This window comes from Rhipicephalus microplus, chromosome 7 (genome assembly GCF_043290135.1).
Source record: "Rhipicephalus microplus isolate Deutch F79 chromosome 7, USDA_Rmic, whole genome shotgun sequence".
Lineage (NCBI taxonomy): Eukaryota > Metazoa > Arthropoda > Arachnida > Ixodida > Ixodidae > Rhipicephalus > Rhipicephalus microplus.
In genome coordinates this window covers 150671292-150684627 of record NC_134706.1, presented here as the reverse complement: position 1 = coordinate 150684627, position 13336 = coordinate 150671292, and the positions used below count along the sequence as shown (strand labels likewise).

Sequence of the window (13336 nt, the reverse complement as noted above, 5' to 3'; positions counted from 1 at the left end):
GCGTGAGCGGTCCTAACGTGGTTTATTTCAACGTTTCGGCCTATAGAGTCGGGCCTTTATCAGGATTGACTATATATACTCTCTATATTATATATATATATATATATATATATATATATATATATATATATATATATATATATATATATATATAAGGGAAAGAAGTGTATACATAAGGGCTCGTTTTTCTGTGTTTTAACACAATAGTAATGAGATATAACAGACAGTAATGCCAAGGAATGTACAGGGGAAGTTATGAAAACCAATGGAATGTAAATAAGAAGAAAGAAAAGTGGATGAAAAAATTACCAACTGTGAGCAGGAATCGAACCTACGACCTTCGAATTACGCGTTCGATGCTCTAACCACTGAGCTATCACAGCGGCCCTCCCTCCATCCACTTTTTTGGGTTTATCTGTGAATTTAGAAGTAGGAGCGACAGTCAGCGCCATCTATAAGCCAAACAACGAGTGTGAAAACACTCTTATGCGCATGTTTGGCGTCACGTAGCACGTGAACTTATTATGAGTGGGCAGCTGATTAATTGTCCCTCTTATACAACCTAAACACACCAAGTCTGCCAGTACGAGACCCTCGTTCAATGAAATAAGGGAAAGAAGTGTATACCTAAGGGCTCGTTTTTCCGTGTTTTAACACAATAGTAATGAGATATAACAGACAGTAATGCCAAGGAATGTACAGGGGAAGTTATGAAAACCAATGGAATGTAAATAAGAAGAAAAAAAAGTGGATGAAAAAATTACCAACTGTGAGCAGGAATCGAACCTACGACCTTCGAATTACGCGTTCGATGCTCTAACCACTGAGCTATCACAGCGGCCCTCCCTCCATCCACTTTTTTGGGTTTATCTGTGAATTTAGAAGTAGGAGCGACAGTCAGCGCCATCTATAAGCCAAACAACGAGTGTGAAAACACTCTTATGCGCATGTTTGGCGTCACGTAGCACGTGAACTTATTATGAGTGGGCAGCTGATTAATTGTCCCTCTTATACAACCTAAACACACCAAGTCTGCCAGTACGAGACCCTCGTTCAATGAAATAAGGGAAAGAAGTGTATACCTAAGGGCTCGTTTTTCCGTGTTTTAACACAATAGTAATGAGATATAACAGACAGTAATGCCAAGGAATGTACAGGGGAAGTTATGAAAACCAATGGAATGTAAATAAGAAGAAAGAAAAGTGGATGAAAAAATTACCAACTGTGAGCAGGAATCGAACCTACGACCTTCGAATTACGCGTTCGATGCTCTAACCACTGAGCTATCACAGCGGCCCTCCCTCCATCCACTTTTTTGGGTTTATCTGTGAATTTAGATGTAGGAGCGACAGTCAGCGCCATCTATAAGCCAAACAACGAGTGTGAAAACACTCTTATGCGCATGTTTGGCGTCACGTAGCACGTGAACTTATTATGAGTGGGCAGCTGATTAATTGTCCCTCTTATACAACCTAAACACACCAAGTCTGCCAGTACGAGACCCTCGTTCAATGAAATAAGGGAAAGAAGTGTATACCTAAGGGCTCGTTTTTCCGTGTTTTAACACAATAGTAATGAGATATAACAGACAGTAATGCCAAGGAATGTACAGGGGAAGTTATGAAAACCAATGGAATGTAAATAAGAAGAAAGAAAAGTGGATGAAAAAATTACCAACTGTGAGCAGGAATCGAACCTACGACCTTCGAATTACGCGTTCGATGCTCTAACCACTGAGCTATCACAGCGGCCCTCCCTCCATCCACTTTTTTGGGTTTATCTGCGAATTTAGAAGTAGGAGCGACAGTCAGCGCCATCTATAAGCCAAACAACGAGTGTGAAAACACTCTTATGCGCATGTTTGGCGTCACGTAGCACGTGAACTTATTATGAGTGGGCAGCTGATTAATTGTCCCTCTTATACAACCTAAACACACCAAGTCTGCCAGTACGAGACCCTCGTTCAATGAAATAAGGGAAAGAAGTGTATACCTAAGGGCTCGTTTTTCCGTGTTTTAACACAATAGTAATGAGATATAACAGACAGTAATGCCAAGGAATGTACAGGGGAAGTTATGAAAACCAATGGAATGTAAATAAGAAGAAAGAAAAGTGGATGAAAAAATTACCAACTGTGAGCAGGAATCGAACCTACGACCTTCGAATTACGCGTTCGATGCTCTAACCACTGAGCTATCACAGCGGCCCTCCCTCCATCCACTTTTTTGGGTTTATCTGTGAGTTTAGAAGTAGGAGCGACAGTCAGCGCCATCTATAAGCCAAACAACGAGTGTGAAAACACTCTTATGCGCATGTTTGGCGTCACGTAGCACGTGAACTTATTATGAGTGGGCAGCTGATTAATTGTCCCTCTTATACAACCTAAACACACCAAGTCTGCCAGTACGAGACCCTCGTTCAATGAAATAAGGGAAAGAAGTGTATACCTAAGGGCTCGTTTTTCCGTGTTTTAACACAATAGTAATGAGATATAACAGACAGTAATGCCAAGGAATGTACAGGGGAAGTTATGAAAACCAATGGAATGTAAATAAGAAGAAAGAAAAGTGGATGAAAAAATTACCAACTGTGAGCAGGAATCGAACCTACGACCTTCGAATTACGCGTTCGATGCTCTAACCACTGAGCTATCACAGCGGCCCTCCCTCCATCCACTTTTTTGGGTTTATCTGCGAATTTAGAAGTAGGAGCGACAGTCAGCGCCATCTATAAGCCAAACAACGAGTGTGAAAACACTCTTATGCGCATGTTTGGCGTCACGTAGCACGTGAACTTATTATGAGTGGGCAGCTGATTAATTGTCCCTCTTATACAACCTAAACACACCAAGTCTGCCAGTACGAGACCCTCGTTCAATGAAATAAGGGAAAGAAGTGTATACCTAAGGGCTCGTTTTTCCGTGTTTTAACACAATAGTAATGAGATATAACAGACAGTAATGCCAAGGAATGTACAGGGGAAGTTATGAAAACCAATGGAATGTAAATAAGAAGAAAGAAAAGTTGATGAAAAAATTACCAACTGTGAGCAGGAATCGAACCTACGACCTTCGAATTCCGCGTTCGATGCTCTAACCACTGAGCTATCACAGCGGCCCTCCCTCCATCCACTTTTTTGGGTTTATCTGTGAATTTAGAAGTAGGAGCGACAGTCAGCGCCATCTATAAGCCAAACAACGAGTGTGAAAACACTCTTATGCGCATGTTTGGCGTCACGTAGCACGTGAACTTATTATGAGTGGGCAGCTGATTAATTGTCCCTCTTATACAACCTAAACACACCAAGTCTGCCAGTACGAGACCCTCGTTCAATGAAATAAGGGAAAGAAGTGTATACCTAAGGGCTCGTTTTTCCGTGTTTTAACACAATAGTAATGAGATATAACTGACAGTAATGCCAAGGAATGTACAGGGGAAGTTATGAAAATCAATGGAATGTAAATAAGAAGAAAGAAAAGTGGATGAAAAAATTACCAACTGTGAGCAGGAATCGAACCTACGACCTTCGAATTACGCGTTCGATGCTCTAACCACTGAGCTATCACAGCGGCCCTCCCTCCATCCACTTTTTTGGGTTTATCTGTGAATTTAGAAGTAGGAGCGACAGTCAGCGCCATCTATAAGCCAAACAACGAGTGTGAAAACACTCTTATGCGCATGTTTGGCGTCACGTAGCACGTGAACTTATTATGAGTGGGCAGCTGATTAATTGTCCCTCTTATACAACCTAAACACACCAAGTCTGCCAGTACGAGACCCTCGTTCAATGAAATAAGGGAAAGAAGTGTATACCTAAGGGCTCGTTTTTCCGTGTTTTAACACAATAGTAATGAGATATAACAGACAGTAATGCCAAGGAATGTACAGGGGAAGTTATGAAAACTAATGGAATGTAAATAAGAAGAAAAAAAAGTGGATGAAAAAATTACCAACTGTGAGCAGGAATCGAACCTACGACCTTCGAATTACGCGTTCGATGCTCTAACCACTGAGCTATCACAGCGGCCCTCCCTCCATCCACTTTTTTGGGTTTATCTGTGAATTTAGAAGTAGGAGCGACAGTCAGCGCCATCTATAAGCCAAACAACGAGTGTGAAAACACTCTTATGCGCATGTTTGGCGTCACGTAGCACGTGAACTTATTATGAGTGGGCAGCTGATTAATTGTCCCTCTTATACAACCTAAACACACCAAGTCTGCCAGTACGAGACCCTCGTTCAATGAAATTAGGGAAAGAAGTGTATACCTAAGGGCTCGTTTTTCCGTGTTTTAACACAATAGTAATGAGATATAACAGACAGTAATGCCAAGGAATGTACAGGGGAAGTTATGAAAACCAATGGAATGTAAATAAGAAGAAAGAAAAGTGGATGAAAAAATTACCAACTGTGAGCAGGAATCGAACCTACGACCTTCGAATTACGCGTTCGATGCTCTAACCACTGAGCTATCACAGCGGCCCTCCCTCCATCCACTTTTTTGGGTTTATCTGTGAATTTAGAAGTAGGAGCGACAGTCAGCGCCATCTATAAGCCAAACAACGAGTGTGAAAACACTCTTATGCGCATGTTTGGCGTCACGTAGCACGTGAACTTATTATGAGTGGGCAGCTGATTAATTGTCCCTCTTATACAACCTAAACACACCAAGTCTGCCAGTACGAGACCCTCGTTCAATGAAATAAGGGAAAGAAGTGTATACCTAAGGGCTCGTTTTTCCGTGTTTTAACACAATAGTAATGAGATATAACAGACAGTAATGCCAAGGAATGTACAGGGGAAGTTATGAAAACCAATGGAATGTAAATAAGAAGAAAAAAAAGTGGATGAAAAAATTACCAACTCTGAGCAGGAATCGAACCTACGACCTTCGAATTACGCGTTCGATGCTCTAACCACTGAGCTATCACAGCGGCCCTCCCTCCATCCACTTTTTTGGGTTTATCTGTGAATTTAGAAGTAGGAGCGACAGTCAGCGCCATCTATAAGCCAAACAACGAGTGTGAAAACACTCTTATGCGCATGTTTGGCGTCACGTAGCACGTGAACTTATTATGAGTGGGCAGCTGATTAATTGTCCCTCTTATACAACCTAAACACACCAAGTCTGCCAGTACGAGACCCTCGTTCAATGAAATAAGGGAAAGAAGTGTATACCTAAGGGCTCGTTTTTCCGTGTTTTAACACAATAGTAATGAGATATAACAGACAGTAATGCCAAGGAATGTACAGGGGAAGTTATGAAAACCAATGGAATGTAAATAAGAAGAAAGAAAAGTGGATGAAAAAATTACCAACTGTGAGCAGGAATCGAACCTACGACCTTCGAATTACGCGTTCGATGCTCTAACCACTGAGCTATCACAGCGGCCCTCCCTCCATCCACTTTTTTGGGTTTATCTGCGAATTTAGAAGTAGGAGCGACAGTCAGCGCCATCTATAAGCCAAACAACGAGTGTGAAAACACTCTTATGCGCATGTTTGGCGTCACGTAGCACGTGAACTTATTATGAGTGGGCAGCTGATTAATTCGAAGGTCCTAGGTTCGATTCCTGCTCACAGTTGGTAATTTTTTCATCCACTTTTCTTTCTTCCTATTTACATTCCATTGGTTTTCATAACTTCCCCTGTACATTCCTTGGCATTACTGTCTGTTATATCTCATTACTATTGTGTTAAAACACGGAAAAACGAGCCCTTAGGTATACACTTCTTTCACTTATTTCATTGAACGAGGGTCTCGTACTGGCAGACTTGGTGTGTTTAGGTTGTATAAGAGGGACAATTAATCAGCTGCCCACTCATAATAAGTTCACGTGCTACGTGACGCCAAACATGCGCATAAGAGTGTTTTCACACTCGTTGTTTGGCTTATAGATGGCGCTGACTGTCGCTCCTACTTCTAAATTCACAGATAAACCCAAAAAAGTGTATGGAGGGAGGGCCGCTGTGATAGCTCAGTGGTTAGAGCATCGAACGCGTAATTCGAAGGTCGTAGGTTCGATTCCTGCTCGCAGTTGGTAATTTTTTCATCCACTTTTCTTTCTTCCTATTTACATTCCATTGGTTTTCATAACTTCCCCTGTACATTCCTTGGCATTACTGTCTGTTATATCTCATTACTATTGTGTTAAAACACGGAAAAACGAGCCCTTAGGTATACACTTCTTTCCCTTATTTCATTGAACGAGGGTCTCGTACTGGCAGACTTGGTGTGTTTAGGTTGTATAAGAGGGACAATTAATCAGCTGCCCACTCATAATAAGTTCACGTGCTACGTGACGCCAAACATGCGCATAAGAGTGTTGTCACACTCGTTGTTTGGCTTATAGATGGCGCTGACTGTCGCTCCTACTTCTAAATTCACAGATAAACCCAAAAAAGTGGATGGAGGGAGGGCCGCTGTGATAGCTCAGTGGTTAGAGCATCGAACGCGTAATTCGAAGGTCGTAGGTTCGATTCCTGCTCACAGTTGGTAATTTTTTCATCCACCTTTCTTTCTTCCTATTTACATTCGATTGGTTTTCATAACTTCCCCTGTACATTCCTTGGCATTACTGTCTGTTATATCTCATTACTATTGTGTTAAAACACGGAAAAACGAGCCCTTAGGTATACACTTCTTTCCCTTATTTCATTGAACGAGGGTCTCGTACTGGCAGACTTGGTGTGTTTAGGTTGTATAAGAGGGACAATTAATCAGCTGCCCACTCATAATAAGTTCACGTGGTACGTGACGCCAAACATGCGCATAAGAGTGTTTTCACACTCGTTGTTTGGCTTATAGATGGCGCTGACTGTCGCTCCTACTTCTAAATTCACAGATAAACCCAAAAAAGTGGATGGAGGGAGGGCCGCTGTGATAGCTCAGTGGTTAGAGCATCGAACGCGTAATTCGAAGGTCGTAGGTTCGATTCCTGCTCACAGTTGGTAATTTTTTCATCCACTTTTCTTTCTTCTTATTTACATTCCATTGGTTTTCATAGCTTCCCCTGTACATTCCTTGGCATTACTGTCTGTTATATCTCATTACTATTGTGTTATAACACGGAAAAACGAGCCCTTAGGTATACACTTCTTTCCCTTATTTCATTGAACGAGGGTCTCGTACTGGCAGACTTGGTGTGTTTAGGTTGTATAAGAGGGACAATTAATCAGCTGCCCACTCATAATAAGTTCACGTGCTACGTGACGCCAAACATGCGCATAAGAGTGTTTTCACACTCGTTGTTTGGCTTATAGATGGCGCTGACTGTCGCTCCTACTTCTAAATTCACAGATAAACCCAAAAAAGTGGATGGAGGGAGGGCCGCTGTGATAGCTCAGTGGTTAGAGCATCGAACGCGTAATTCGAAGGTCGTAGGTTCGATTCCTGCTCACAGTTGGTAATTTTTTCATCCACTTTTCTTTCTTCTTTTTTACATTCCATTGGTTTTCATAACTTCCCCTGTACATTCCTTGGCATTACTGTCTGTTATATCTCATTACTATTGTGTTAAAACACGGAAAAACGAGCCCTTAGGTATACACTTCTTTCCCTTATTTCATTGAACGAGGGTCTCGTACTGGCAGACTTGGTGTGTTTAGGTTGTATAAGAGGGACAATTAATCAGCTGCCCACTCATAATAAGTTCACGTGCTACGTGACGCCAAACATGCGCATAAGAGTGTTTTCACACTCGTTGTTTGGCTTATAGATGGCGCTGACTGTCGCTCCTACTTCTAAATTCACAGATAAACCCAAAAAAGTGGATGGAGGGAGGGCCGCTGTGATAGCTCAGTGGTTAGAGCATCGAACGCGTAATTCGAAGGTCGTAGGTTCGATTCCTGCTCACAGTTGGTAATTTTTTCATCCACTTTTCTTTCTTCTTATTTACATTCCATTGGTTTTCATAACTTCCCCTGTACATTCCTTGGCATTACTGTCTGTTATATCTCATTACTATTGTGTTAAAACACGGAAAAACGAGCCCTTAGGTATACACTTCTTTCCCTTATTTCATTGAACGAGGGTCTCGTACTGGCAGACTTGGTGTGTTTAGGTTGTATAAGAGGGACAATTAATCAGCTGCCCACTCATAATAAGTTCACGTGCTACGTGACGCCAAACATGCGCATAAGAGTGTTTTCACACTCGTTGTTTGGCTTATAGATGGCGCTGACTGTCGCTCCTACTTCTAAATTCACAGATAAACCCAAAAAAGTGGATGGAGGGAGGGCCGCTGTGATAGCTCAGTGGTTAGAGCATCGAACGCGTAATTCGAAGGTCGTAGGTTCGATTCCTGCTCACAGTTGGTAATTTTTTCATCCACTTTTCTTTCTTCTTATTTACATTCCATTGGTTTTCATAACTTCCCCTGTACATTCCTTGGCATTACTGTCTGTTATATCTCATTACTATTGTGTTAAAACACGGAAAAACGAGCCCTTAGGTATACACTTCTTTCCCTTATTTCATTGAACGAGGGTCTCGTACTGGCAGACTTGGTGTGTTTAGGTTGTATAAGAGGGACAATTAATCAGCTGCCCACTCATAATAAGTTCACGTGCTACGTGACGCCAAACATGCGCATAAGAGTGTTTTCACACTCGTTGTTTGGCTTATAGATGGCGCTGACTGTCGCTCCTACTTCTAAATTCACAGATAAACCCAAAAAAGTGGATGGAGGGAGGGCCGCTGTGATAGCTCAGTGGTTAGAGCATCGAACGCGTAATTCGAAGGTCGTAGGTTCGATTCCTGCTCACAGTTGGTAATTTTTTCATCCACTTTTTTTTCTTCTTATTTACATTCCATTGGTTTTCATAACTTCCCCTGTACATTCCTTGGCATTACTGTCTGTTATATCTCATTACTATTGTGTTAAAACACGGAAAAACGAGCCCTTAGGTATACACTTCTTTCCCTTATTTCATTGAACGAGGGTCTCGTACTGGCAGACTTGGTGTGTTTAGGTTGTATAAGAGGGACAATTAATCAGCTGCCCACTCATAATAAGTTCACGTGCTACGTGACGCCAAACATGCGCATAAGAGTGTTTTCACACTCGTTGTTTGGCTTATAGATGGCGCTGACTGTCGCTCCTACTTCTAAATTCACAGATAAACCCAAAAAAGTGGATGGAGGGAGGGCCGCTGTGATAGCTCAGTGGTTAGAGCATCGAACGCGTAATTCGAAGGTCGTAGGTTCGATTCCTACTCACAGTTGGTAATTTTTTCATCCACTTTTCTTTCTTCTTATTTACATTCCATTGGTTTTCATAACTTCCCCTGTACATTCCTTGGCATTACTGTCTGTTATATCTCATTACTATTGTGTTAAAACACGGAAAAACGAGCCCTTAGGTATACACTTCTTTCCCTTATTTCATTGAACGAGGGTCTCGTACTGGCAGACTTGGTGTGTTTAGGTTGTATAAGAGGGACAATTAATCAGCTGCCCACTCATAATAAGTTCACGTGCTACGTGACGCCAAACATGCGCATAAGAGTGTTTTCACACTCGTTGTTAGGCTTATAGATGGCGCTGACTGTCGCTCCTACTTCTAAATTCACAGATAAACCCAAAAAAGTGGATGGAGGGAGGGCCGCTGTGATAGCTCAGTGGTTAGATCATCGAACGCGTAATTCGAAGGTCGTAGGTTCGATTCCTGCTCACAGTTGGTAATTTTTTCATCCACTTTTCTTTCTTCTTATTTACATTCCATTGGTTTTCATAACTTCCCCTGTACATTCCTTGGCATTACTGTCTGTTATATCTCATTACTATTGTGTTAAAACACGGAAAAACGAGCCCTTAGGTATACACTTCTTTCCCTTATTTCATTGAACGAGGGTCTCGTACTGGCAGACTTGGTGTGTTTAGGTTGTATAAGAGGGACAATTAATCAGCTGCCCACTCATAATAAGTTCACGTGCTACGTGACGCCAAACATGCGCATAAGAGTGTTTTCACACTCGTTGTTTGGCTTATAGATGGCGCTGACTGTCGCTCCTACTTCTAAATTCACAGATAAACCCAAAAAAGTGGATGGAGGGAGGGCCGCTGTGATAGCTCAGTGGTTAGAGCATCGAACGCGTAATTCGAAGGTCGTAGGTTCGATTCCTGCTCACAGTTGGTAATTTTTTCATCCACTTTTCTTTCTTCTTATTTACATTCCATTGGTTTTCATAACTTCCCCTGTACATTCCTTGGCATTACTGTCTGTTATATCTCATTACTATTGTGTTAAAACACGGAAAAACGAGCCCTTAGGTATACACTTCTTTCCCTTATTTCATTGAACGAGGGTCTCGTACTGGCAGACTTGGTGTGTTTAGGTTGTATAAGAGGGACAATTAATCAGCTGCCCACTCATAATAAGTTCACGTGCTACGTGACGCCAAACATGCGCATAAGAGTGTTTTCACACTCGTTGTTTGGCTTATAGATGGCGCTGACTGTCGCTCCTACTTCTAAATTCACAGATAAACCCAGAAAAGTGGATGGAGGGAGGGCCGCTGTGATAGCTCAGTGGTTAGAGCATCGAACGCGTAATTCGAAGGTCGTAGGTTCGATTCCTGCTCACAGTTGGTAATTTTTTCATCCACTTTTCTTTCTTCTTATTTACATTCCATTGGTTTTCATAACTTCCCCTGTACATTCCTTGGCATTACTGTCTGTTATATCTCATTACTATTGTGTTAAAACACGGAAAAACGAGCCCTTAGGTATACACTTCTTTCCCTTATTTCATTGAACGAGGGTCTCGTACTGGCAGACTTGGTGTGTTTAGGTTGTATAAGAGGGACAATTAATCAGCTGCCCACTCATAATAAGTTCACGTGCTACGTGACGCCAAACATGCGCATAAGAGTGTTTTCACACTCGTTGTTTGGCTTATAGATGGCGCTGACTGTCGCTCCTACTTCTAAATTCACAGATAAACCCAGAAAAGTGGATGGAGGGAGGGCCGCTGTGATAGCTCAGTGGTTAGAGCATCGAACGCGTAATTCGAAGGTCGTAGGTTCGATTCCTGCTCACAGTTGGTAATTTTTTCATCCACTTTTCTTTCTTCTTGTTTACATTCCATTGGTTTTCATAACTTCCCCTGTACATTCCTTGGCATTACTGTCTGTTATATCTCATTACTATATATATATATATATATATATATATATATATATATTACTTAAGCGCTCGTTTTTCTGTGCTCGACGCAATAATATTGAGATCTAACAGAAAATAATGCCAAGTAAAGTATAAAGGAAGGTAATGAACCGAATCGTAATGTAAATGTCAAGATTGAAAAGTGGGTAGAAAGATAACTTGCTGTGAGCAGCAACCGAACCTCTCACCTTCAAATAACGCGTTCGATGCTTTACCACTGAGCTGCCCCCATCACCCAACCCACTTTTTAGGGCTTATATCGATATTAACGTGGGAGTGTCAGTCAGCGCCACAAGTAGCCAAGGCGGCGAGTGTAGTACACTCTTTATGAGCCTGTTTGGCGTCACGTAGCACGTGAACTTATTACGAGCTGGTAGATGGCCAATAGTCCCTCGTATAAAAAATAAAGACACGAAGTCTGCCAGCACGAGACCCTAATTAACGGAATAGAAAAGAAGTCTATACTTAAGAGCTCGTTTTTCTGCGTTTGACCCAACATTATTGAGATTTAACAGACCATGATGCAACAGGAAGTATAGGGTAAGCTATTAGACCAAACTTTTAATGTAAAAGTGAAAAAGAAAAGTTGGTGGAAAGATAGCTTGCCGTGGGCAGGAATGGGACCGGCGACCTTCGAATAACGCGTTCGATTCTGTACCACTGAGCTACCACGGCGGCTATCTCCTTAGCCACTTTATAGGATTTATATGAGAATTCAAAGTGGGAGTGTCAATCAGCGTCACGTGTATTCATGCGGCTGAGTGTGGCACACTCATTACGAGCCTGTTTGGCGTCTCGTACCACGTGAACTTATTACGAGCTGGCAGCTGACCAATAGTCCCCCGTGTACAACCCAACGGCACCAAGTCTGCCAGTACGAGACCCTCGTTAAAGGAGGGGGGGGAGAGATGAAAAACACAGGTTTGCCAACCTACGCTGGGGGAACAGGAAGGGGGCATTAGGGAGAGAGAGATGAAAGAGAAGAGAAAGAGAGAGAGAGAGAAAACAGGATTGTCTGTCAAAGGGCTGACGCGTATGCAGCGGTGGCACTACACAAAAGTTAAAGGTGGTCACGTAGGCCTGTAGTCCTTAAAAAGCACAAGACAGCTTTAACTGCTTTTTGAGCCGACGAAAGGTGAGGACGGTGTTCCAGTAGCATCTGCATAGGGAATGGCCGATCGTCCGATTGTCACAATGCGTCCGAAAGCCTCTGTCTTTCAGAGGCAAATTGAGGGCAATGGTATATCAGATGGTTGATGTCTTCTTTGGTGCAGCAGACGTCGCATTCCGCATTGTCGGTCAATGCAATGAGGGTTTTATATGTTTTTGTGAAGGCAACCCCCAACCAAAGGCGACAAAGAAGCAAAGCTTCACGTCGACGGAGTCCGGATGGAGATTGAAGTGCCAGTCGAGGGTTTATTTGGTAGAGTCTAGTATGTCTTATGCTTGGGGCGTTCCACTCTAGCAAACACAGACTACGTGCCAGGTGACAAAGTGGCTTTGCAGCGTCAATTCTTGACAAAAGAATCGGAAGGGTGTGCTCTTCTTGGTGCGATGTGCGAGCCGCGTTGTCTGCGGAATGATTGCCACTGATCCCACCCACAATGCCCAGTTAGCCACTGAAACTTGACCTCGTGGCCTGTTTCTGTGACGTGGTGAAGAAGCTTGACACGCTCGTAAGTTAACTGTTCATGGCAACCCTGTTGAAGGACTGATTGCGTCCTCTGTAGGGCCGGTTTCGTGTCGAAAAAAATTGCCCGCAGCTTCCCTCGGGGGAACACTGAGGAGGATGCGGACCATATAATTGGTTAACGGGGTGTTAAAGTGCGACTTACTTGGGTCGATGGCTAAATTGGTTAACGTGGTTGTGAAATGGGGTGTTAAATTGCGACTTACTTGGGTCGATGGCTAAATTGGTTAACGTGGTTGTAGGAGGGGGTGTTAAATGAGTGAACACGTACACACGTATGCGAAAAGGCGGCGCTGGTCGAAGGGACGTCGATCATTGTGTTTGTGGATTCGTTGGAATTCATTTCACCGCGACCTTGGACGTCGACGCGCCGTACAAACCAACCGACGAGCGGCAACTGAGCGAGCGAGCGCCGACCTTGAGTATATATACAGCGCGACGGCGCATGCGCTGTCAGCTGTCGAATGTTCTCGAAGGAGA

At 42.8% G+C, this 13336-nt stretch overlaps 21 non-coding genes across 21 annotated transcripts; 10 read left to right on the top strand and 11 right to left on the bottom strand.

The window, feature by feature from the left end:
- Positions 1 to 310: 310 nt before the first annotated feature.
- On the bottom strand, positions 311 to 383 carry TRNAT-CGU (transfer RNA threonine (anticodon CGU)). The gene has a single exon. It is a non-coding gene; the product is annotated as a tRNA-Thr (tRNA).
- Positions 384 to 765: 382 nt separating this feature from the next.
- TRNAT-CGU (transfer RNA threonine (anticodon CGU)) lies at positions 766 to 838 on the bottom strand. Its single transcript has one exon. It is a non-coding gene; the product is annotated as a tRNA-Thr (tRNA).
- A 382-nt stretch (positions 839 to 1220) lies between these two features.
- Positions 1221 to 1293, bottom strand: TRNAT-CGU (transfer RNA threonine (anticodon CGU)). The gene has a single exon. It is a non-coding gene; the product is annotated as a tRNA-Thr (tRNA).
- A 382-nt stretch (positions 1294 to 1675) lies between these two features.
- On the bottom strand, positions 1676 to 1748 carry TRNAT-CGU (transfer RNA threonine (anticodon CGU)). The gene has a single exon. It is a non-coding gene; the product is annotated as a tRNA-Thr (tRNA).
- A 382-nt stretch (positions 1749 to 2130) lies between these two features.
- TRNAT-CGU (transfer RNA threonine (anticodon CGU)) lies at positions 2131 to 2203 on the bottom strand. Its single transcript has one exon. It is a non-coding gene; the product is annotated as a tRNA-Thr (tRNA).
- Positions 2204 to 2585: 382 nt separating this feature from the next.
- Positions 2586 to 2658, bottom strand: TRNAT-CGU (transfer RNA threonine (anticodon CGU)). The gene has a single exon. It is a non-coding gene; the product is annotated as a tRNA-Thr (tRNA).
- Positions 2659 to 3040: 382 nt separating this feature from the next.
- TRNAP-CGG (transfer RNA proline (anticodon CGG)) lies at positions 3041 to 3113 on the bottom strand. Its single transcript has one exon. It is a non-coding gene; the product is annotated as a tRNA-Pro (tRNA).
- Positions 3114 to 3495: 382 nt separating this feature from the next.
- On the bottom strand, positions 3496 to 3568 carry TRNAT-CGU (transfer RNA threonine (anticodon CGU)). The gene has a single exon. It is a non-coding gene; the product is annotated as a tRNA-Thr (tRNA).
- A 382-nt stretch (positions 3569 to 3950) lies between these two features.
- Positions 3951 to 4023, bottom strand: TRNAT-CGU (transfer RNA threonine (anticodon CGU)). The gene has a single exon. It is a non-coding gene; the product is annotated as a tRNA-Thr (tRNA).
- A 382-nt stretch (positions 4024 to 4405) lies between these two features.
- TRNAT-CGU (transfer RNA threonine (anticodon CGU)) lies at positions 4406 to 4478 on the bottom strand. Its single transcript has one exon. It is a non-coding gene; the product is annotated as a tRNA-Thr (tRNA).
- An 837-nt stretch (positions 4479 to 5315) lies between these two features.
- TRNAT-CGU (transfer RNA threonine (anticodon CGU)) lies at positions 5316 to 5388 on the bottom strand. Its single transcript has one exon. It is a non-coding gene; the product is annotated as a tRNA-Thr (tRNA).
- A 1033-nt stretch (positions 5389 to 6421) lies between these two features.
- Positions 6422 to 6494, top strand: TRNAT-CGU (transfer RNA threonine (anticodon CGU)). Its single transcript has one exon. It is a non-coding gene; the product is annotated as a tRNA-Thr (tRNA).
- Positions 6495 to 6876: 382 nt separating this feature from the next.
- On the top strand, positions 6877 to 6949 carry TRNAT-CGU (transfer RNA threonine (anticodon CGU)). The gene has a single exon. It is a non-coding gene; the product is annotated as a tRNA-Thr (tRNA).
- A 382-nt stretch (positions 6950 to 7331) lies between these two features.
- Positions 7332 to 7404, top strand: TRNAT-CGU (transfer RNA threonine (anticodon CGU)). Its single transcript has one exon. It is a non-coding gene; the product is annotated as a tRNA-Thr (tRNA).
- Positions 7405 to 7786: 382 nt separating this feature from the next.
- Positions 7787 to 7859, top strand: TRNAT-CGU (transfer RNA threonine (anticodon CGU)). The gene has a single exon. It is a non-coding gene; the product is annotated as a tRNA-Thr (tRNA).
- Positions 7860 to 8241: 382 nt separating this feature from the next.
- TRNAT-CGU (transfer RNA threonine (anticodon CGU)) lies at positions 8242 to 8314 on the top strand. Its single transcript has one exon. It is a non-coding gene; the product is annotated as a tRNA-Thr (tRNA).
- A 382-nt stretch (positions 8315 to 8696) lies between these two features.
- On the top strand, positions 8697 to 8769 carry TRNAT-CGU (transfer RNA threonine (anticodon CGU)). Its single transcript has one exon. It is a non-coding gene; the product is annotated as a tRNA-Thr (tRNA).
- Positions 8770 to 9151: 382 nt separating this feature from the next.
- Positions 9152 to 9224, top strand: TRNAT-CGU (transfer RNA threonine (anticodon CGU)). The gene has a single exon. It is a non-coding gene; the product is annotated as a tRNA-Thr (tRNA).
- Positions 9225 to 10061: 837 nt separating this feature from the next.
- Positions 10062 to 10134, top strand: TRNAT-CGU (transfer RNA threonine (anticodon CGU)). The gene has a single exon. It is a non-coding gene; the product is annotated as a tRNA-Thr (tRNA).
- Positions 10135 to 10516: 382 nt separating this feature from the next.
- TRNAT-CGU (transfer RNA threonine (anticodon CGU)) lies at positions 10517 to 10589 on the top strand. Its single transcript has one exon. It is a non-coding gene; the product is annotated as a tRNA-Thr (tRNA).
- A 382-nt stretch (positions 10590 to 10971) lies between these two features.
- TRNAT-CGU (transfer RNA threonine (anticodon CGU)) lies at positions 10972 to 11044 on the top strand. Its single transcript has one exon. It is a non-coding gene; the product is annotated as a tRNA-Thr (tRNA).
- Positions 11045 to 13336: the final 2292 nt, after the last annotated feature.